This window comes from Vipera ursinii (genome assembly GCF_947247035.1).
Source record: "Vipera ursinii genome assembly, chromosome: 5".
NCBI lineage: Eukaryota > Metazoa > Chordata > Lepidosauria > Squamata > Viperidae > Vipera > Vipera ursinii.
Genome location: NC_139518.1, coordinates 36,329,210 through 36,349,333, shown reverse-complemented (window position 1 = coordinate 36,349,333; position 20,124 = coordinate 36,329,210). Strand labels below are relative to the sequence as shown.

Here is a 20,124-nt window from a genome sequence, read left to right as displayed (position 1 = left end):
ACTGCTTCAGACAGGAAGGCGGTGCAGAGAGTGGTGAGGATGGCCAAAAAGATCATTGGCAGTTCCCTCTCTCCCATCCAGGACATAGCACAGAAGCGTTGTTCAAACAGGGTCTGTAAGATTATCTGGGACAATACTCATCCTCTTTGAGACCTGTTTTCCTTGTTACTGTCTGGGAGAAGGCTTTGTGGTATCTGTAGCAGAACATCCAGATTTCAGCCATAGTTTCATTCCATACAGCATTAAACTTGTGAACTCTAAGGTTTCCTCCTTCCATTATATATTCAAAATGGACAGTATTTAATATTTATTTGTTATGTATATATAGGGGTGTGGGTCTATACATATGTTGTATATAGTCAGGGCTTTTTTTCTCATAGAACGCTCAGAACGAAGTTCTGGCACCTTTTTTGGATGGAACCTTGTAGGATAGGCAAGGTGGGTTGTATGACATGTGTGAGTTCCGGCACCTTTTTCTTTTACAAAAAAAGCACTGTATATAGTATGTTTCAGGTGTGTGTCGTGTGTGTTTCACTTTGAGAGCGGGCAACTAAATTTCATTTTTGATGTGTGCTATTGTGCCCACAGTAGAAAAATGACAATAAAGGTTATTCTATTGTTAAAAAAACAAACAAAAAACTATCAACAGAATCTTTCAGATTAGAATTTTTGATGGATATCTTTGTGAACAAAGATGTATCTTATCAAATATGCAGGACACCTAACAAATACCAGACTGTTCTAATTGCCTCCTCTCCAGCTTTACTGGACTCCTTCATACAGTAGTTAATAAGCTTGGTTTAAATCATATCACTGAATTAGGTCTGTATCTTGAATCAGCAGTTTAATATCTTGTTCAGTCTTAGCATACAGTACAACTTGAAACATTTTGTTTCCCAATATTTTTTTTAATCTTTGGCATTCTATATAATAGATTCCCAAGCCAGATATTCACAACTATTGGATATGGGTAAAAGTTAAAGAGTGGAACTACCATTAGCCACCTCCTCTACATGGATAACAACAAGCTGTGTGCTAAGAGGGAACAAGACATTGACTTGCTAATCCAAAATACAGATCTACATTGAGGACATTGGGATGCCATACATACTAGAGAAGTATGGCTGAATGGTAGTCAAGCCAGGGAAAGTAGTTAAGACTGATGGAGTGGAAACTACCAGAGGGCCACATAGCAGACATGTAGACCAGTTACATGAATCTTGGTATCCCACAGAGAACCACAAAAAGGAGGTAAAAAAGACAGCAATATCCAAATACCACCAAAGGATCATACATGTCCTGAATAGAAGCTCAATGGGAAGATCAAGATCCATGCTATCAACATGTATGCCCCGCCAGTCATCAGTTACCCCACAAGTATAGTAAGCTGGCAAAACAGTGAATATGGAAGCTGCTGATGTGAAGAAGCTCCTCACAATGTATGTAGGTTTCCACCCCAAATCCAACATCCAGGCATTGTACATTACCTGGAAAGAGGAAGACTGGAGTCATGTGTCAAAACTACTGTCCTGGATGAAACCCAGAGCATCCAAGAGCACACAAGTAAGATGGCACCCAAAGATGAAATGCTTAGTGAATGCCTGAGATAGCAGCAGATATGGGAGGAAGATTAACCAGAGGAAATACCATAGCAACACAAGACCCTGCATGGTACGTACCATCCACAGGTAGCTGAGGTGACAAACACTGGAATTTCTTTTATGGTGTGTGTGTGTGTGTGTGTGTGTGTGTGTTTTACTATAACATACCACAAAATTTCAATATTGGCAGGGCAAACTACTATATATAAACAGCAAATACCACACAGGGAGCACTGATTATGTTACCTCATTGGATAATGAAACATCTGCAAACAACAAAGTTCAAAGAGCATCAAGGACTCCACTGTAATACAATAACTATTCTTTATAAATTTCTGCTTCTCCCATACAGGTGATATTATTAATGAAATCTATAACTTGTGCCTATAATTTTCTATTTATTCTGAAATAGATTTTCTATACAGATGTATTCACTGATATTTCATATTAAACTGGTCAAGACTTTAAAAAAGACTTAAAATATGTAAAAAGATACAACTTTGAAAATTTGCGATCAGAAGGCTGTTCTGTTGATATTCCTTCCCTTACAGTGGATATCCTTTGAAACAATGAGGGTTGTTTGTTTTGTGAGGCCAATCTCACAAACGTAATAGTAGTTTAAAACATTTTAACAACACCATAATGCTCAAACCACAAACACAATTCAATTCATAAAGGAAAACATTAACAAACAGAAATTGCCTAACCATTTGTCCCATATGCTTAAAGAGCAGCCTGATCTCTAATGGCCAAGGCCATATGGATCTGTGGACAGATGCTACTCCATAGGGCAGATGCTGCCACATGGAAGACACATTTTTGGGCTCCAAAAAGATGATATTGTTTAACACAAGGGAACACAGAGCATTTTCTTCCTACCAGATTTGTAGGGGTAAACAAAAACTATGAAGTGTTTTCCCCAAATGCCAAAAGGGGCATTATATGTGATTACCAGCATCCTGAATCACTGGGAGACAATGTAGCTTGCAGAACAATGGTGTTCTGTGGTGATAACAAGAAATGTTAAAATGTGTGCATACCACTGCATTATAAACCAGATGCAGCTTCCAGATGGTCTTCAAGGGCAGCTCCTTTAATCACAAAGCATTAAAGTAATCCTTAAGGAGTGATTAAGATAATCTTGTAACAAGGCATCCCAGTCCATGAATGGATATAATGAGTTCATGATGTAAGGTTCTCCTAACCTGGATGCTACATGCTCTTGAATGTAAGTCCTAAATCTAGGAGAATCCCCAAATTATGTTTCAATTTTCACTGGGAAAGTGTGCCTCCCATACACAGTTAAAGATCAAAAATGTCAAGAACTGGGGGGATTTTAAATCCCACTGCTGATCAGTTTTTCAAGGGTTGAGCCAAAGCTTGTTCTCCTCCAGCCAAAACCTCAAAGCCTCCAGGCACTAGCAAAGAACCATGATGGCATGACTTGATTGGCCCAGGGCAGCTACATATAACTGGATATTATCAGTGTACTGAGATACTGTAGTCTGTGATGACAGATGACCTACAGCAGTGCATGGAGATGTTAATTAAGAGTGGGAGTCAATAAAATCCCAAGACAACCCACAAAACAGGGACCTTAATCTCTCAATCCCAGACTGGACTTGGCCCCAGAGAAAGAAGAACCACTGTGTAACACTGTGTTATATGATCTGGCCACCCAACTCCAGAATGAAGATATAGAAACCATGGGCATACACTGTATCTCCTATTCTCTCTTCCTAAAATGTTATTGTGTAGTCCTCATCACCTAGCAATCTTATTGCAGGGATTAATTCTTGATTCTTATTTCTAATTGTAGCTTTCCATACTATATTAAAATTCAGGTGACCACAATAAGCTTTTTTTGTAGAAGAGGTGGGCAAAATGATGTATCTATAATAAAATCCAATGTAATACTTACTTACAAAAAAGTTATCTTGCTTCATTAGAAGAATTTTGTTAATTTTTTATATTTGAGCAGTTGTTCAGTGTAAACTTCAGTTCCTCGTGTGACATTTTAAACTTTTGATCAATAAAGAGCTCTGAAGCTTCAGAACACATATAATAATGTTCAGTAAGTATTCCAAACAATTTTCAGCAAGTAATTATATAGTTTTAAACTCCAGCAGCTAAATGATGAGGTGTTGCCAGTGCCATGCTTGTAATCGTGTGCCAGAACATTCTTTGATAATCACACATTACCAGCATGAGAGCAGAATTTCACATCAGAATTTCACAGAAAAATATGGCAACAAAGAAAAATTACATAAATAAATTCTGCCTAAACTATGAATAAACTACTGATTGAGGCAGCTACTTCTTTGTTTCATTCTGCAAATGGCATCTTCTAGTGACAGTAAAAAGGTAAAGATTTTCCTGTCAGTTGTATCCAACTCTAGGTCACAGTGCTCATCTCCATTTCTTGGCTGAGGGAGCCACTGTTGTCCGAAGACAATTTCTGTGGTCATGTGGCCAGCATGGCTATATGCCAAAGACACACAGATTTCTGCTACCTTCCTACCAAAGTGGTGCCTATTAATCTACTTGCATTTGAGTGCTTTCGAATGGGACCAGATATTTCCTTTTTAGTAGGAAGGTTCATGTAATAAATTATTTTTTTATAATCACCAATCCATTAGGGGAAGATGTTTGGATTACTACAATGCCCTCTACATGGGACTGCCCTTGAAGATCACCTGGAAAATTCAACTGCTCAAGAATGGAGCAGCCATCATAATAATTTTTGTTATCCTGAAGAATTTTTTATTTGCTTTGTTTAATTTGGACCAGTGGTGATGATATTCTGGAATACACTGAAATTGTTATGATTAAATATTTCCTCATGCTGAGTAGACATTTCCTAATGAAATTTTTCTTTCGTTTGGATGCAAAATAGTTCACTTAGTGTATTTGTAGTTTTTTTCCCTTTCAAGCAAAAGAAGAGAAAGAAAAGTCAATACAGTTTAGATAAATGATCAAGTGTGCTGATACGAACATTGGCTGCTCCATTTCAATCTAAGCCATTCCTCAGGCAATCTCTACCTGCCCATATCCCTCAAGACCATTATCACCTGAGAGGTTATAGCATTACTTCCATGCACAGAATTACTTTTTTCTATCTCTTCTTTTTAAACTCTTGTCTGACTTTCAAATAACCTTAAACTTGATTTCATTTCATCAAAGACCTACAGTACAAAATCAAGTTTCTCAGCAGAACTGATAAGAGGATTATCTTGTGCTCTGGGCAGACATGGTTCAAAATTGATATGCAAAACATTGTTTTGATCTGCATGGGAGATTTATAAAATGAGCTTTGATTTTGGGGGTGGCAGAGAAGGTAATTAATATACAATGTCTAACCTAGGGCTACTTTAGATTAACATATATATTTTTGTATTTAATTTTGATTTTTCTCCAAAGATCAAGACTCCAAGATTCACCCCTTCTCCAAAGAACAAAATAGATAGATTCACGCATTTCCAACAATCTTTTAAATTATAGTTTGTTCTTAATGTCTTGCATTTGTTCATAGAATTGGTTTGGAAATTATATCTCAGTGGAATTTCTGTAGAAAAAAGGGCCCAATGTTTATCAAAACAGGTGCTTCATTTTCATAAACATCAAGCAACATTTCGACTCCGTCTTCTCCAGAAGGCCAATATATGAATATCAACAATGTGAATCCAAAAATTTGGCATAATACAAAGAAATTGGCTTGTTATAGAAGATGCAGGACAATTTTCTAAGATAACTATTAGGCTACTTTGAGTATAAGCTGTCAAACGGCTTTAGGTGAGGATTTTTTTGGTAACAGTCAGTTGAAATCCATCCTGTAACTTAAATCTATCATTTTGTATTCTGAAAAAGAGGCCTTGACCTTCTGTGTGATATGCTTTCAGATCTTTGAAGAATGTTATCCTACTTAGTTCCTTTCCTCCAACATTTCTGAAGGCTAAATATAGCCAGCACTTTCAGTCTCTATTCACAGGACTACATATCTAATCCCTTTATTATCTTTATGCCTTTTCCAAACCTTTCCCAATATCTTTTTAAAGTGCTGTACCTAAAAATGAACAAAATACTAAAATTGGTATTTTGGCCTTGAACAGTGCAGAGTGAGATAGAAATACTACTGAACTTCCTTTGATTTATTTAGGAGCTACAGTATGGGTTTTCTGATACACTTGCATTTGTATTTTACAATCACATCAAATGACTTATATTTAGTTTTCAATTAACTACTCTAACATAACATTTTTCACAAGTAATCAAGCCAGGAACCAGCCATTCTATATCTACACATTTTATTTATACTTCTTTGCATTTGTTTTTGTTAAATTTACCTATGGTTTCATTACTAAATATTTTTTGTGTTTTTTGCAATATCCCACCTATTTTGTGCTATCAGCATTTTGATAACCATTTCTTCCAACTCTTCATCCAACTTATTACTAAAAATGTTGACATTAAACTTTGTAGCACCCCATTTCTATCTGATTAAGAATGATTAAAGTGCATTTTAAATATGATTATTTTCCACATAAATAATTGAACTATCCATTGTATACATAAGGTACTTTGTCAAATACACTCCTGAAATTGTGATAGATTACATTTCATCAGGCCCATAATCTTCTAAGGAAGTTTCCAATTAAAAATGAGATTATATTATTTAAGCAAGAATTGTTCTTCACAAATGCATGTTGACTTCTTATAGTTACATTGTTTTTGATACGCTTACAGATACATCACTTTATGATATTCTCTAAACTCTTGCCTGATATCAATATCACACTGAGTTGTTACCTTTTTGACCATTTTAAAACAGGGACTTTTGTATTTCTCCAGCACTTCACCTATTCTCCAGGTATTGTCAAAGGTAATTTTACCAGATCATCAGCAAGTTACATCAGTATCTAGGGATGCAATTCATTTGGTCCTGAAGATTTAAACTCATTCCAAACCAAGCATATATTGCAAATGGAGGCAAATATACATGTCCCAGGATAATGTTGCAGGATCCAATCTGAGTTGGTCATAGGGACTAAAGGTTTAGTCTTCCAAGCTTTTGGGCTTATGTTGGAATAAACCAACTCAGATTGAATGCTAAGCATATATTTCCTGGCCATGTTTCTATCCAAAATCTGCCTTTAGGAAAATTGAAGATGTGGAGTAAAAACCAATCTGCCTTTCAAATTACCTTTTAGGCAACAGTGTCTACCACATATATAGGTTATTATCTTTTCTTTTCTTTCTTTCTTTCTTTCTTTCTTTCTTTCTTTCTTTCTTTCTTTCTTTCTTTCTTTCTTTCTTTCTTTCTTTCTTTTTCTTTCTTCTTTTTTGTTTCCCAGCACCAATTCTATCAGGTAGTTCTTCAATGTACTGGAGAAACATCCATGATTTCTACAGTTAATTTATTTTTAGATCCAGTCATTCAGAAGAAATAAGTCAGCTTACCTCTGCATTTGTACAACATGATATAAAGGAGGAAACTGCCTCTCTTTATGAAGAATATAAACATACAATGTACTTTTCATTGCTATTTTAAAGGAGAAAGTAACCCTGAATTCAATATAATAGTATAATCTGACTAAACTTGTTAATCTAATGATGCACCTACATAATACAAACACTATTCCAGCAACTGATATAAAAAATACAAGATATAAGAAAAAAACATGTATTTCATTCTTCATTTGAAACACAATTAATATTAAAGGTAGAAACCCTATAACTTATCCTTGAAAATTAGTCTGGTTTCAATTTTAAATATCCTCCCTGCAGGAAATGTGATATACAAAATAAAATATAGTGTAATATACTTATGGAAGAACAGAAAAACTTCTGCTTAACTGACTGTTTTGATGTAACTGTTCAGGAATGAAGTAAACATTTTTTTAGTTTTTATTTGTATAGAAAAGAATCCCATTAGTGTCAGTGGTAACTATTGTTATGTTATTTGATCACGAGTTAAGTAGCTTTTTGAATGTCATTAAAAACCCAAACATTTTGCAATTTCCACATCAATCAATATTTGAAAATTGACCATGTATAGGTGCCATTATTCATATTAAGCCTTGTCCTTCCTCCCCAGAGAAGGATTTTGTGTCATGTTTCCTCTAAGGCTTTGCTGCTCATGACAGCATTTTGTATTTGGTAAAGCTGAGCAGCATCCAAATAGCTGCCAGGGCCTGAAATGTGCTGACTTAAAATAATTGCTTGCCTTTGATTTTCTACCAAACCTGAAATCCATCACTTCATCAGTTTCTAAGAAATATGTATATATGCATCACAGCATTTAAATTACGTTAGTGAACATGTGAGGATTTTTGTACTCTACAAAATGTAATATTAAAAGAGCCTTTATTTTTCACACAAAATGGTAAAACAATCAGTCGGCATTAAAAACAATCTACTAATTTAACAATAATTTTCTCAGTGGATCACCTTCAGATAACTAAAGAGGATAATGGTAAAATAACCTTTATTCTTCCCTAAATAACCACAGCATTTGATATGAGACACAGTAAAACAATCAGAAAAACCAGGAGTGGAATGGCTCACATAATTTAGATGCTGGGTTGGAGGTTAGCAAGTGCTTGTTTGAGACTCAAGTGTTGCTCAATGGCAGGGTGAGCTCCTATCATTCGTTCCAGCTCCTTGACGGGGACATGAATGGAGCCCCCCACAGGTGTCCCCCGGGCAACAGTGATGGCACTGGCTAATCTTTTCAACCCAGAACTGGCTTCAAAAAGGCTTCTGACACGAATGGGACAGGATCAGAAAAACCAATTCTCACAGCCACACAACTCATTATTTTCTGCTGTCTTAAGAGGGATACAATTTGTTTGCTTGCTTGAAAGACTTAGATGACTCCCATTTTAAAACACAATTCTGGGCAGCTCAGAACAATAAAAATAAAAACCTGGAAACTCACCCACACTTTTCCAATGCATCCAGAAAAATCATCCCCATGTTCTAACAGGCAAGAAATATATTGGCATTTTCAGTGACAATTATGTTTGCTATAAGCTACAAAATGGGATGCCATAAAGTTAACAGCTCGCACACTAAAGTCTGTGTATATTACAATCCACCCTGGATAAACTACAGGTAGATTTTCATATTTAGATAAATACTTATCTTTGAAAATGCTGAAGATTTAATTTATACTGCTTTCTTTTTAACATACCCAAGTTTATGACTCTACCCATCATGCTTATAGATCAATGAATTGTTGTTGTTAGTTGCGAAGTCGTGTCCGACCCATCGCGACCCTATGGACAATGTTCCTCCAGGCTTTCCTGTCCTCTACCATCTTCTGGAGTCCATTTAAACTCACGCCTACTGCTTCAGTGACTCCATCCAGCCACCTCATTCTCTGTCGTCCCCTTCTTCTATTGCCCTCAATCTTTCCCAGCATTAGGCTCTTCTCCAGTGAGTCCTTCCTCCTCATTAGGTGGCCAAAGTATTTGAGTTTTAGCTTCAGGATCTGGCCTTCTAAAGAGCAGTCAGGGTTGATCTCCTCTAGGACTGACCGGTTTGATCGCCTTGCAGTCCAAGGGACTCGCAGGAGTCTTCTCCAGCACCAGAGTTCAAAGGCCTCAATTCTTTTGCGCTCAGCCTTTCTTATGGTCCAACTTTCACTGCCATACATTGCAACTGGGAAGACCATAGCCTTGACTATACGCACTTTTGTTGACAGGGTGATGTCTCTGCTTTTTAGTGTGCTGTCTAGATTTGCCATGGCTTTCCTCCCGAGGAGCAAGCGTCTTTTAATTTCTTGACTACAGTCCCCATCTGCAGTGATCTTGGAGCCCAGGAAAATAAAATCTGTCACTACCTCCATTTCTTCCCCATCTATTTGCCAGGAATTGAGAGGGCCGGATGCCATGATCTTGGTTTTCTTAATGTTTAGTTTCAACCCAACTTTTGCACTCTCCATCTTCACTCGCAACAAGAGACTCTTCAGTTCCTCTTCACTTTCTGCCATTAGAGTGGTATCATCTGCATATCTTAGGTTGTTGATATTTCTTCCGGCAATCTTAATTCCAACTTTTGATTCATCTAGCCCTGCCTTTCTCATGATGTGTTCTGCATATAAGTTAAATAGGCAAGGCGACAGTATACAGCCTTGCCGGACTCCTTTCCCAATTTGGAACCAATCAGTGGTTCCGTGTCCAGTTCTCACTGTTGCTTCTTGGCCCGCATATAGGTTTCTCAAGAGACAAATAAGATGTTCTGGTACTCCCATCTCTTTAAGAACTTGCCACAGTTTGTTATGATCCACACTAGGATTCTCAACATAACTAGTAGGCACATGGATTCTTGTAGTAGATCATTTGTTTGGCAAGCATCCCACACAAAGTGTGTTGTAGGCAGTGGCATGTATGCAGCCCTCTGCTGCTCATAAATGGTTTTGAGTTGCTGCTCTCAGCTTAGCCAGTTGCTGAGAATATCTAAATATTAAATATATTTCAGTACTAAATATTTCACCAGCTGTTATACAGCTCTAATATTAAACATTTAAAGAATTTTCTACCAGAGTTGTTCAATACTATGTTTTAACTCTTTAACTTATGATTTTTCTGGTACATTTTTGAACAGGTGGTAAGGACAATAAGAACAGGATTTTCTATTCTGCTTCATGGAATATAAAAATATTTAATAAGTTAAGGAGTGAAAGAAATCTTTCAGAACAGGCTATATGCAAAGCGTATCTTAAATCAAGACTAACTCATTATAAAATGAGTTATAAATTAGTAATTTATGTAGTTACTTTTCACCATACAGTACAATCTACTTCTTTAAAGGAGAATAGACTTTCATCAATGTGAGAGTGTTCTAGTTTGGGCTAATGTTTCCATTTCATATTTTGGTTCAATTAACCAATACTGAAGCTATGGAATTAGTTACAGCAATTATTCCAAAAATGAATGGTGCTCCTGTCAATGCTTTCTATCAATGCTCCTTATGGTATTTCTGTGCATCAGAGTAAAAATGACAAACTCTGAAACAAATTTAGTGAAATGCCATTTATATCAACAATTTTCCATGATACTATTGAATATCACACATTTCCCATTTGTTAAGAACTGTAATCGGTTTTAGGTTTACTAAAAGGGAAGGGAAAAAACTAAAAATAAATTAGATGGAAAATGCAGCATATTTGTTGATAGCATGATTTACAAGTAGGTAAAATCTTAAAGCAAGCTGAAGTTATGTCACATAACTAAACAAACAAATGGAAGCCTAGGGCAGATCCCTGCTTTGGCAACTTCATGCCTGAACATTTTAATGGAAAAAAGAATCAGCCACCTGTGACTTTGAAAACATGTTATGTTTAAAATTGGTATTTAAAATATATTGTATATTTTATCAATAAAAACTTTTAATGCATTAAAATATACTTGGTGTGTTAAGAATCAAGAAAAAATGAAGAATATCAGGTTAACAAATGGTTGTAACTGAGTTATAAATTGTTATAAATGGTTTCAGCTGTTAGTGTAATTGTATTAAATCAAAGGCCACCAATGATAAGTGTTTTATTTGTATGACTGGAAGTTGCTATGAAAGCTTGGACAACTCTGAACCCTCAGCAATTCTTTTTAAGGGTGACATATCCCCAAATGCTCTTCTCACTTTCATCCTGTTGATCAATATTCAACTAGATGTTGGGAAGGTACCTGGTACTGCTGATAGCAGGGAAGTGACAGGAATCAGTCAGGATTTCAATCACTCTCTTTGGCATTTGCCCCAAACCAAAGGTACTTCTTTTCCAGGCACAATTTTTAGCAAGATTTATTGAAGATTTATTGAAGAAGAAAGAAATGGGGTTACAAATATTTGGAAACTAATTTATCCCAAAGCTCTGCAGCAGACCTATATTTCCTTTCTAACTGGCTTTCTGTGAACAGCAAACTGCTGGGTCTTTTCACTGATAATCAAGGAGCTTTGAGTGCTTATTTAGACAAATTGTTTTCTGAAACTTCATTGCTCTAGAAACTGGTAATTGTTGTGGGTGAGAATGGAAGTGCAGAAGTAGCAATCTCATCACGTGTGAAGTCCCTTACTTCACTCTCAACAGCCTCTTTGTTAGGTAGATGACTATGGCCTAACTGGTTAGGTTGGCAATATATATAAACTATGATTGTATTGTTGTAATAGAAACTGTATTGTATCACTTTAAATGTGTGATGATTGGCCAACGCTGTTTTTCCAACAGCCATAAGAGGGAGCTAGAGACATAGCTTCTTTCTCTCTGTTATTCTCTCTGTTACGTTTGCTGTTACTTGCTGATTATTGTGGTTTGTGGGTTTGCTACTGTTTGCTAAACCTGAAGAACTGTGTTTTGACTTATGGACTGGCAAGAAGACTCTTTATTGGATAATCCTTGGACTATTGTTATTTGCTATCATCTCTTTACTCATGTATGACCTGGACTGATTTTTTCTTGGACTGTGCTATTGTATTATTCCACAAGTAAACCTTTTTACACACCTCAGTATATCTGTGTGGTTGCTGTGTAAACTTGCCTACTCTCAGTATCCTCTTTTTCTGTTCAAGCTCTTGTTAGCTCAAGAGGTACTCTGCACATCCTTATCACTCTTCATGGGTAGGGGAGAGGGAACAGATGTGCTCAATTATCAGAGTTATATTCTGCATGTGATTCTTAGAATTTGCTATTTGAATACTTAATAAATGTGTGCATTTGTTTATAAAATTACAGTCTTCCTGTTTTTCAGTATTTCTTTTTTAAAAAAACAACATTGTATTGATTTTTAACAATAACAATCTTTAGTGCTCAGTAAACAGCATGTTGTCTAGATTCATATGTTTAAAAACAATCAATAATAATTAATTTCTATAATTTCATAATCAATCTGTTAATTAATGATATATTTCTTTGATCTTCTCCTTTTATCAACATTAAGCAAATATAGTTCTTCTTAATACTTTCAATATACACAAGATTGAATATAAATATTTTCCTTGTGTTTGTACAAATAACAGTGACATTACCATATAACATCTTTTCTGATCTGCTTATATTTCAATTATATTCATAAAAGTCATTAAGTTACTATATATCCTGTTTTCAAGATTCTTATTTAAGCTTAGTTTCCCCTCTATATTCAAACCATTCTTATCAGCAGTACAGTAGTTTTCTCAATGTTAAGGTAAAGGTTCCCCCACACATGCGTGCTAGTCGTTTCCAACTCTAGGGGCCGGTGCTCATCTCCGTTTCAAAGCCGAAGAGCCAGCGCTTGACTGAGGACGTCTCCATAGTCATGTGGCCGGAATGACTAGATGCCAAAGGCACACGGAATGCTTTTACCTTCCCACCGTAGTGGTCCCTATTTTTCTACTTGCATTTTTATGTGCTTTTGAACTGCTAGGTTGGCAGAAGCTGGGACGAGTAACAGGTGCTTACTCTGCTATGCGGCACTTGGGATTCGACCCGCCAAACTGCCGATCTTCTGATTGACAAGCTCAGCGTCCTAACCCACTGAGCCACTGCGTCCCTTCTCAATGTTAATTACCTTTAAATATCCAAACTTTACATTTACATAAACCATCCCAATATTTTTACATTTCATATATTATAAATAATACTACTTATATATCTTATCCCTCTTACTGTAGGGCCCCTTAATATCCATGATTTATCTGTTCTTTTAACCATATTCAAACAAGTGTTTAATCATATAGTATTCCATCTGATAAGTCGAGTCAAATCTCTTGAATCTAATTCTACCATTCTTCTTTTGTGAAGTAGTTTTCCAAATCAGTGTATTCAGCTTGCCAGGGGATTCATCCTGTACCTTTGTGAATGTTGTTGAATAGACAAGTCAAATTACATAGAATGTACACTTTTTGGCTCCCAAACTCTAACAATTCTACTGGCTGTTCTATAATCCATTTTGTTAGGTCTTCTTTCCTATCTTCAAGTTTATTTTGAAGTTTCAAAAAATAAGATATCTTTCCCATTTCCATTGTTGTTGGAAAATCTTGCAAGTTTTCTTTTGTTTGTATTAAACTGTGGTTCTCTTCATTTGTAGCTTTCCTCTTTGGGTCCCTGTCCTCTGGTTTGTATTCTATTATCTGGTTTGTTTGTTCATTCTTTGTCATTTTCTGAGAGTTTTTTAATTGTAGGTTTAAGTTAAAGATGTGTTAATGTTCTCATAAATGTCATAAATGTCACTTCCGGTTTTACGCAGTAGTGCCAAGGGATTGTGGAGCTCCGGCCCCATGGCTGGTTTCACCCTACCAGGGGACTCTAAATGGGTTTAAGACACCCCGGAGAGGCAACAAAGAAGGAGGGCCCCCTGTGGATCATGGAATAATTGCGGTTGATTCATTTGATCCAGGGGAAGACCACCAACCCAACAGGAGAAAGGCTAGCTGCACACCAATGACTAGCCCAAGCTACCAGCAGTCAAAGTCCAAAGGCACTAATCAGAACAACTGTGAACAGTGTGCTTGGAACTGGGTAAGAATATCGATCTTCTCTCTTTTATTTTGTAACTGATTTCCTGGAAAAGATCCCAAGAAGCAAAAAATCCTCCAAAAGTGAGAAGGGAGGGGACCACATCCCCACCCTTTCATAGATGGCAGTGGTGACTTAATTTTTATGGGGGACAGAAAAATATTGAAATGAATAATACTATAATAATAATAGAGTCTGGATAAATTTGAAAATCATGAAAACTGTCAAGACTTTACATCTGAAAGAGTATTGATGAAACTACAAAAAAATAACTTTTTGCTTTAAAAGTTGGAAAATGAATGGCTACTAACACCTAGTGGAGGATTAGAGTATTGAACAGCAGCTGCAAAGAAACAGAAATTGGCAAGAACAACTCTTCCTTTGAACCTCAGTGGCTTCTTGCCAAATAGAGAACAGCTGGGAACAGAGGAAGGAAAACACACTAGGCTACCTATTACAGAGTGAGAACTATATTTGTTTTAAAAAACTGGACCTTCTGGGATTATAAATACTTACTGATCTGTGATTTCTAAGCTCAAGAATTTTTTGCAGAGAAAGAAAAATCTTGGCTTTTGGTTAATCTTCTAGGGGGGAAATTTACTGGAAAGCTTCTAGGTGGTTAAACATTCTGGACTCTTAATCTGACTGGCTGATAAGACCCCTGAATGGAAGAACTATTATAAAATACTGCCTTTAATGATGTTTTGATAATTGGAAACACGTTAGATTATAAAATATATATATAAAGATAAGAACTATACAATATTTGGTTGTTTGGACCTTAAGATTGGCTGGTCTGACAAGGCTGATTACAGAGACTATGGTACCAGTGAAAGACTATCTGGAGGAGGAGACAAAATGGATGTTCCATACCTATCAAAAAGTGGCAGAAAACCACACCTAATATCTCTTTCTGAAGGACCTAGCCTGGAACATTAAAGATCTGCAGGAATAATACTTCAAGACAAGGCAAATATTTTCCAGGAGAAAATGTATGCAATGCTGCGACACATTCAAATTACAATGGTTTCAAATCATGATGAGATTTAAAACAACTGTTTTTCAGCATTTCTTATAGTTACTCAATTGTGGAATGTCAGTTTGAAGCTATTAAGAAAGCATTTTTCTATCTGCAGGAAAAAAAGAATGGCATGTCTGACATCAAGAATCAGTTATGACAAGCTATTTTTAAAATATGTATTAACTCAATAACAACACATTTTTAAATTCACAAAATTTGACAGGGAGAAAAGAGGTTCAACTAATTCTATTCAGAGAGAAAGTGTATCTGAAGAAAATAGAAGTTTGTTTATTCTGAAAATTATTTGATTTTAAAAATTGACCACGTTTTATTTATATGGACTACTGCCTACATAAGAAGTGAACCTCTTTTCTTTTTTCCTGATTCTTCAATAGTTGTTTTTTTTTCATTGGGTCAATGTATTTCAACCTTGGCAACTTTAAGATGCATGGACTTCAACTTCCAGAACTGGCTGGGGAATTCTGGGAGTTGAAGTCCACATATTTTAAAGATGCCAAGGTTGAGAAACACTGCATTAGAAGGATGAGATTCTTCTGTCTCTTCAAGACTGCCATTTATATTATGCCATTTATATTATGACAACAATTATGCCTCTAACAGTATGAGGGATACTACATTTGTAATAATTAGATATAAGGGAATGCTACAGGCTTTATTTGTCACAGAATGATGGTATTAAAGTAGAAGGTAGACCAGGAATCCAAAAGTCCAGGATCCACAAACCAACCCTAATTTGGAAAAAACATTTAATTTTTTTAGCTTTTTCCTTACCAAGGCAACAACAATAATAATTTAATATTACCCTTCAATACCTGTATTTCTACTCTGTCGAGGAAATATGGCAAATACAAATTCTGTGACTACAAATGATGCTGAGGGATGGATGGGATTTAAATTCAAAGAGCTCAATGCAATAGATGTAAATAAATCTATTAATGTTCATAAAAAATCAAGTTGAAAACCCAATAATGTTTTTAAATAGAAATTTAATATGTTAAGCAGATTATACTCTTTATCCAAAGTACACATTGTGATTATACACTATAAATAAGAAACTGTGTTACTAATACAGTTTTTGTCAACGGTAGTCAAATATCGAAAGACCAATAAGTCTTTGTTTTTGATTGCTTTAGGCAATAGTTCTCAATGTTCTAATTCCAGAGATGCTTCACTTAATTTATGTCCACAACATCATGTTTACTCAATTAGACCAATGTTCTGTGTGTTTACAACAAACACTAACTTCTGCTGACCAGATGAGCTGAATCTATAAAAAAAACACCAAGTTATTTATGGTTGTCAGTTTCTGTACAATTATGTTATGAAGATGTACCCTAAGTATGCTCCTTACAAATAGGATTGCTTGAGAATATTATGAATAATTAACACTTTAGATCTAAAAATTGCTATTTCAGATCCTGTGGAACTGACTTTTAACTACTATATGTGCCATACTTTTATTTGTGCAGAATATTAAAAAATGAAAATGATTGTAACATCACTATACCAACAAAGAAGAAAAATAACAGCTCTCAAAAGAAACCAGCATGGCTTCATAAAGGATTCTCTGATAAAATGAAAGAAAAAAGGACAAGTATAAAAAGTGGAAAGAGGGGCACATAACTAAGGAAGAATATCAGCAAATAGCCCAAGCCTGAAAAGATGAAGTGAGGAAAGCTAAGGCTCAAAATGAACTAAGGCTTGCGACCAAAGTCAAAAATAACAAAAAAAAGCTTCTTTCAACATGTAAAAAACAAGAAAAAAGTTAAGGAAATGAATGGTCCATTACTGGGGAAAACTGGCAAGAAGGTGACAAGCAACAGGGAGAAAGCAGAACTATTTAACTCATTTTTTGCATCTGTCTTTACACAAAGGGAAAAAACAGTCCAACCTTTCAAAAAGAGTACCTTAAAAGGCAAATTAGAAACACAAGTTAAGATAGGCAAGAAAATGGTAAGTGAACACCTGTCCACCCTAGATGAGTTCAAATCACCAGGACCACATGGATTACACCCCAAGATTCTCAAGGAACTGGCAGATGTGATCTCAGAACCACTGAACTATATTTTTCAAAGATCCTGGAGCACTGGGGAACTACCAGAGGACTGGAAAAGAGCTGATGTAGTTCCCATATTTAAAAAAGGGGAAAAAAATAGATCCAGGAAACTACAGACCTATCAACCTGACCTCAATACCTGGGAAGATTCTGGAAAAGATAATCAAACAATGAATCAGCAAACACCTAGAGGCAAACAAAGTCATTACTAAAAGCCAACATGGGTTTGTCAAAAACAGATCATGCCAGACAAATCTTATTGCATTCTTTGACCAAGTGACAAAACTAGTGGACCAGAGGAATGCTGTAGATATAATTTACTTCAGTAAGGCATTTGATAAAGTAGATCACAACCTACTACTTGATAAAATAGAAAAATGTGGGTTAGACAGCATCACCACCAGATGGATCCGTAGCTGGCTGACTGGCTGTATCAGCATGTGGTCCTCAATGGAACTGCATCTACATGGAGGGATGTGTGTAGTGGGGTGCCCCGGGGCTCTGTTCTGGGCCCAGTGCTCTTCAACATCTTAATCAACGATTTGGACAAAGGGATAGATGGGGAACTCATCAAATTTGCAAACAACACCAAGCTGGAAGGAATAGCCAACACTCCAGAAGATAGGCTTAAGATACAGGAGGATCTGGATAGACTTGAACACTGGGCGCTATCTAACAAAATGAAATTCAATGGTGAAAAAGTAAGGTTCTACATTTAGGCAAGAAAAACCAAATGTACACCTGAAGGCAAGACAGGAAGCAATGGATGGAAACTAATCAAGGAGATAGGCAACCTAGAACTAAGGAGAAACTTCCTGACAGAACAATTAACCAGTGTGTTCTGTACCAGCCTGCTACCGGCCCTGCAGAAAAGGCAGGGACAACCCCTTTACAAATGGCAAGAGGCTGGAATTAAGCCTGCCAAATTTATTAACATAAAACAGCAAAACAAGACACCAACCATGAAACAGGAGCTATGAAACAGGAACTAATCAAGCGGTTGCCTTCAGCAAACCAGCCCTCCCACGCATTCCCCTTTTATACAGTTCAGGGCATGGCTTCTCTCTGCCTCCTTCCGAGGTGCCCCATTGCCTTCCTCTGTTTACTCCTGATTGACTGCCTCCTGCGTCGCGCGTCCTTGAACAGGGCCAGCTGTGGGTCATCTTCATCCACGCTGTCAGGCTCACACAGCTGGGTCTCCGTCGTGACCAAGTGGGAGGGGCCTGGCTGAGGGCTCTCATCAGCAAGATCTTCAACCCCCTCAGCAAGGTCTTCAACACCCCCCTCCTCCTCTGAGTCGTCCGACCCAACTGCCGAACCCACAGGCTGACCCTGAATCACAACACAGTGGAACAACTTGCCTCCAGAAGTGATGAATGCTCCAACACTGGAAGTTTTTAAGAAGAGACTGGAAAGCCATTTGTCTGAAATGGTATAGGGCAGGGGTAGGCAACCTCGGTTCTTTTATGACTCATGGACTTCAACTCCCAGAATTCCTTAGTCAGCATAGCTGGTATAGGATATCCTGTCTGAGCAGGGGGTTGGACTAGATGACCTCCAAAGTTCCTTCCATTATCTTCATCATCATTATTATCTCACTGCCATCTCTACAAGTTATGTCTATGACATGCTATTAGTCATATGAATGATAATTGTTTTAGTTAAAGCAGTGCTTAAAAAAACTTCAGCTATTCTTAGGATCCAAATAAGAACTAAAGCTGATGTCATGGTTCCAACAAATGCAGTACTTCAAAGAACTTCAAGGCATTGTTTACCTTAAAGAATCTTTTAATATAGTTGCATAGGTTTCGCATCTACATATTGGAAGCCAAGATCTGAATTCTCCCCTGAACACATTGTATCAAGCACAATTCCCTCCCTTAATTAAACATCATAAATCACATTGTCCAATTAGTTTAAAATGCAAACTTTCCCTCCTGTTTAACAACCAGCCAAATTCGTATCTTCTCTTATTACAAACAGTCTTGAGATACATTCTGCCTATTCCCCCCAGCATCCACTAATTCTAACTCTAAAAGTAATATATGAGTTAAAGGAAGGCTACATCTCCCTATGTTGTCAAGCAAGAACATCCGATGTTAACAGCATTGACATCTGACTTCAGTACCCCTCCTGCCACATTGCCAATAGGCAGGCAGCCAGGCAGCCAGGCTAACTGGCTGGCTGGCTTGTTTGTTTATTTGCAGTATTTTATATTACATATCACAAACTGTTGAGAGGTATAGAAAAATAAAAATCCATATAGTTAATCATCATAATCTAGTACAGAGTAAAACACTCCCTTTTGCAATAGCAACCCAATCTCCACATATCGCCTCTCCATGCTGTTTAACATCATCATAAAGATTCTAGAAGATATTCTCTGCTGGTTTGGATGTTGATGGTACCCAGTCACACTCAGCTCCTCCAGAATGCACTGGAGATGACACCAAAGCCCTTCCTTGGTCTCTGGTACTGTGAATCAAATGTACTCCAAGATGAAATATTCCAAGATGAAATTCTTGTTTCTGGATACGTTTTCCTAAGCTTCAGCAACCCCCCCCACACCACACAAATGGCAAATAATTCCATGAAAAGAACACCATAAATGCTCTGAATCACACTTGCCCTTCAATGATTTGACAGTTCATTGCACAGTCCTGTCTGTTGTAGAAGCTCTGATTAACATTCCACATGGCAGCTTGAGACCAGATTGTAATTTTACAACTGTTGTTTGTAGATAGGCATATGTAAGGGCTGACAATTTTTATACAGCTAAGCTACCTAACCCTGATGGATATGAATAAGCACTATATAATTTCATGGAATCTCAGGATGATTTTATCAGATAATTGAATATATCTTTTCTTGACTTGTGGTATTGTTTTTAAAAATGGAATACTGTTGTGTTTGGTAGGTAGTTGTAGTTTAAGAT

General features: G+C 36.7%; 1 protein-coding gene across 1 annotated transcript in view; it reads right to left on the bottom strand.

Annotated features, from left to right (window-relative positions):
* Positions 1-20,124, bottom strand: part of LOC310641754 (glypican-5-like) — a 342,245-nt gene that overhangs the window by 116,331 nt on the left and 205,790 nt on the right. The window lies entirely within an intron of this gene.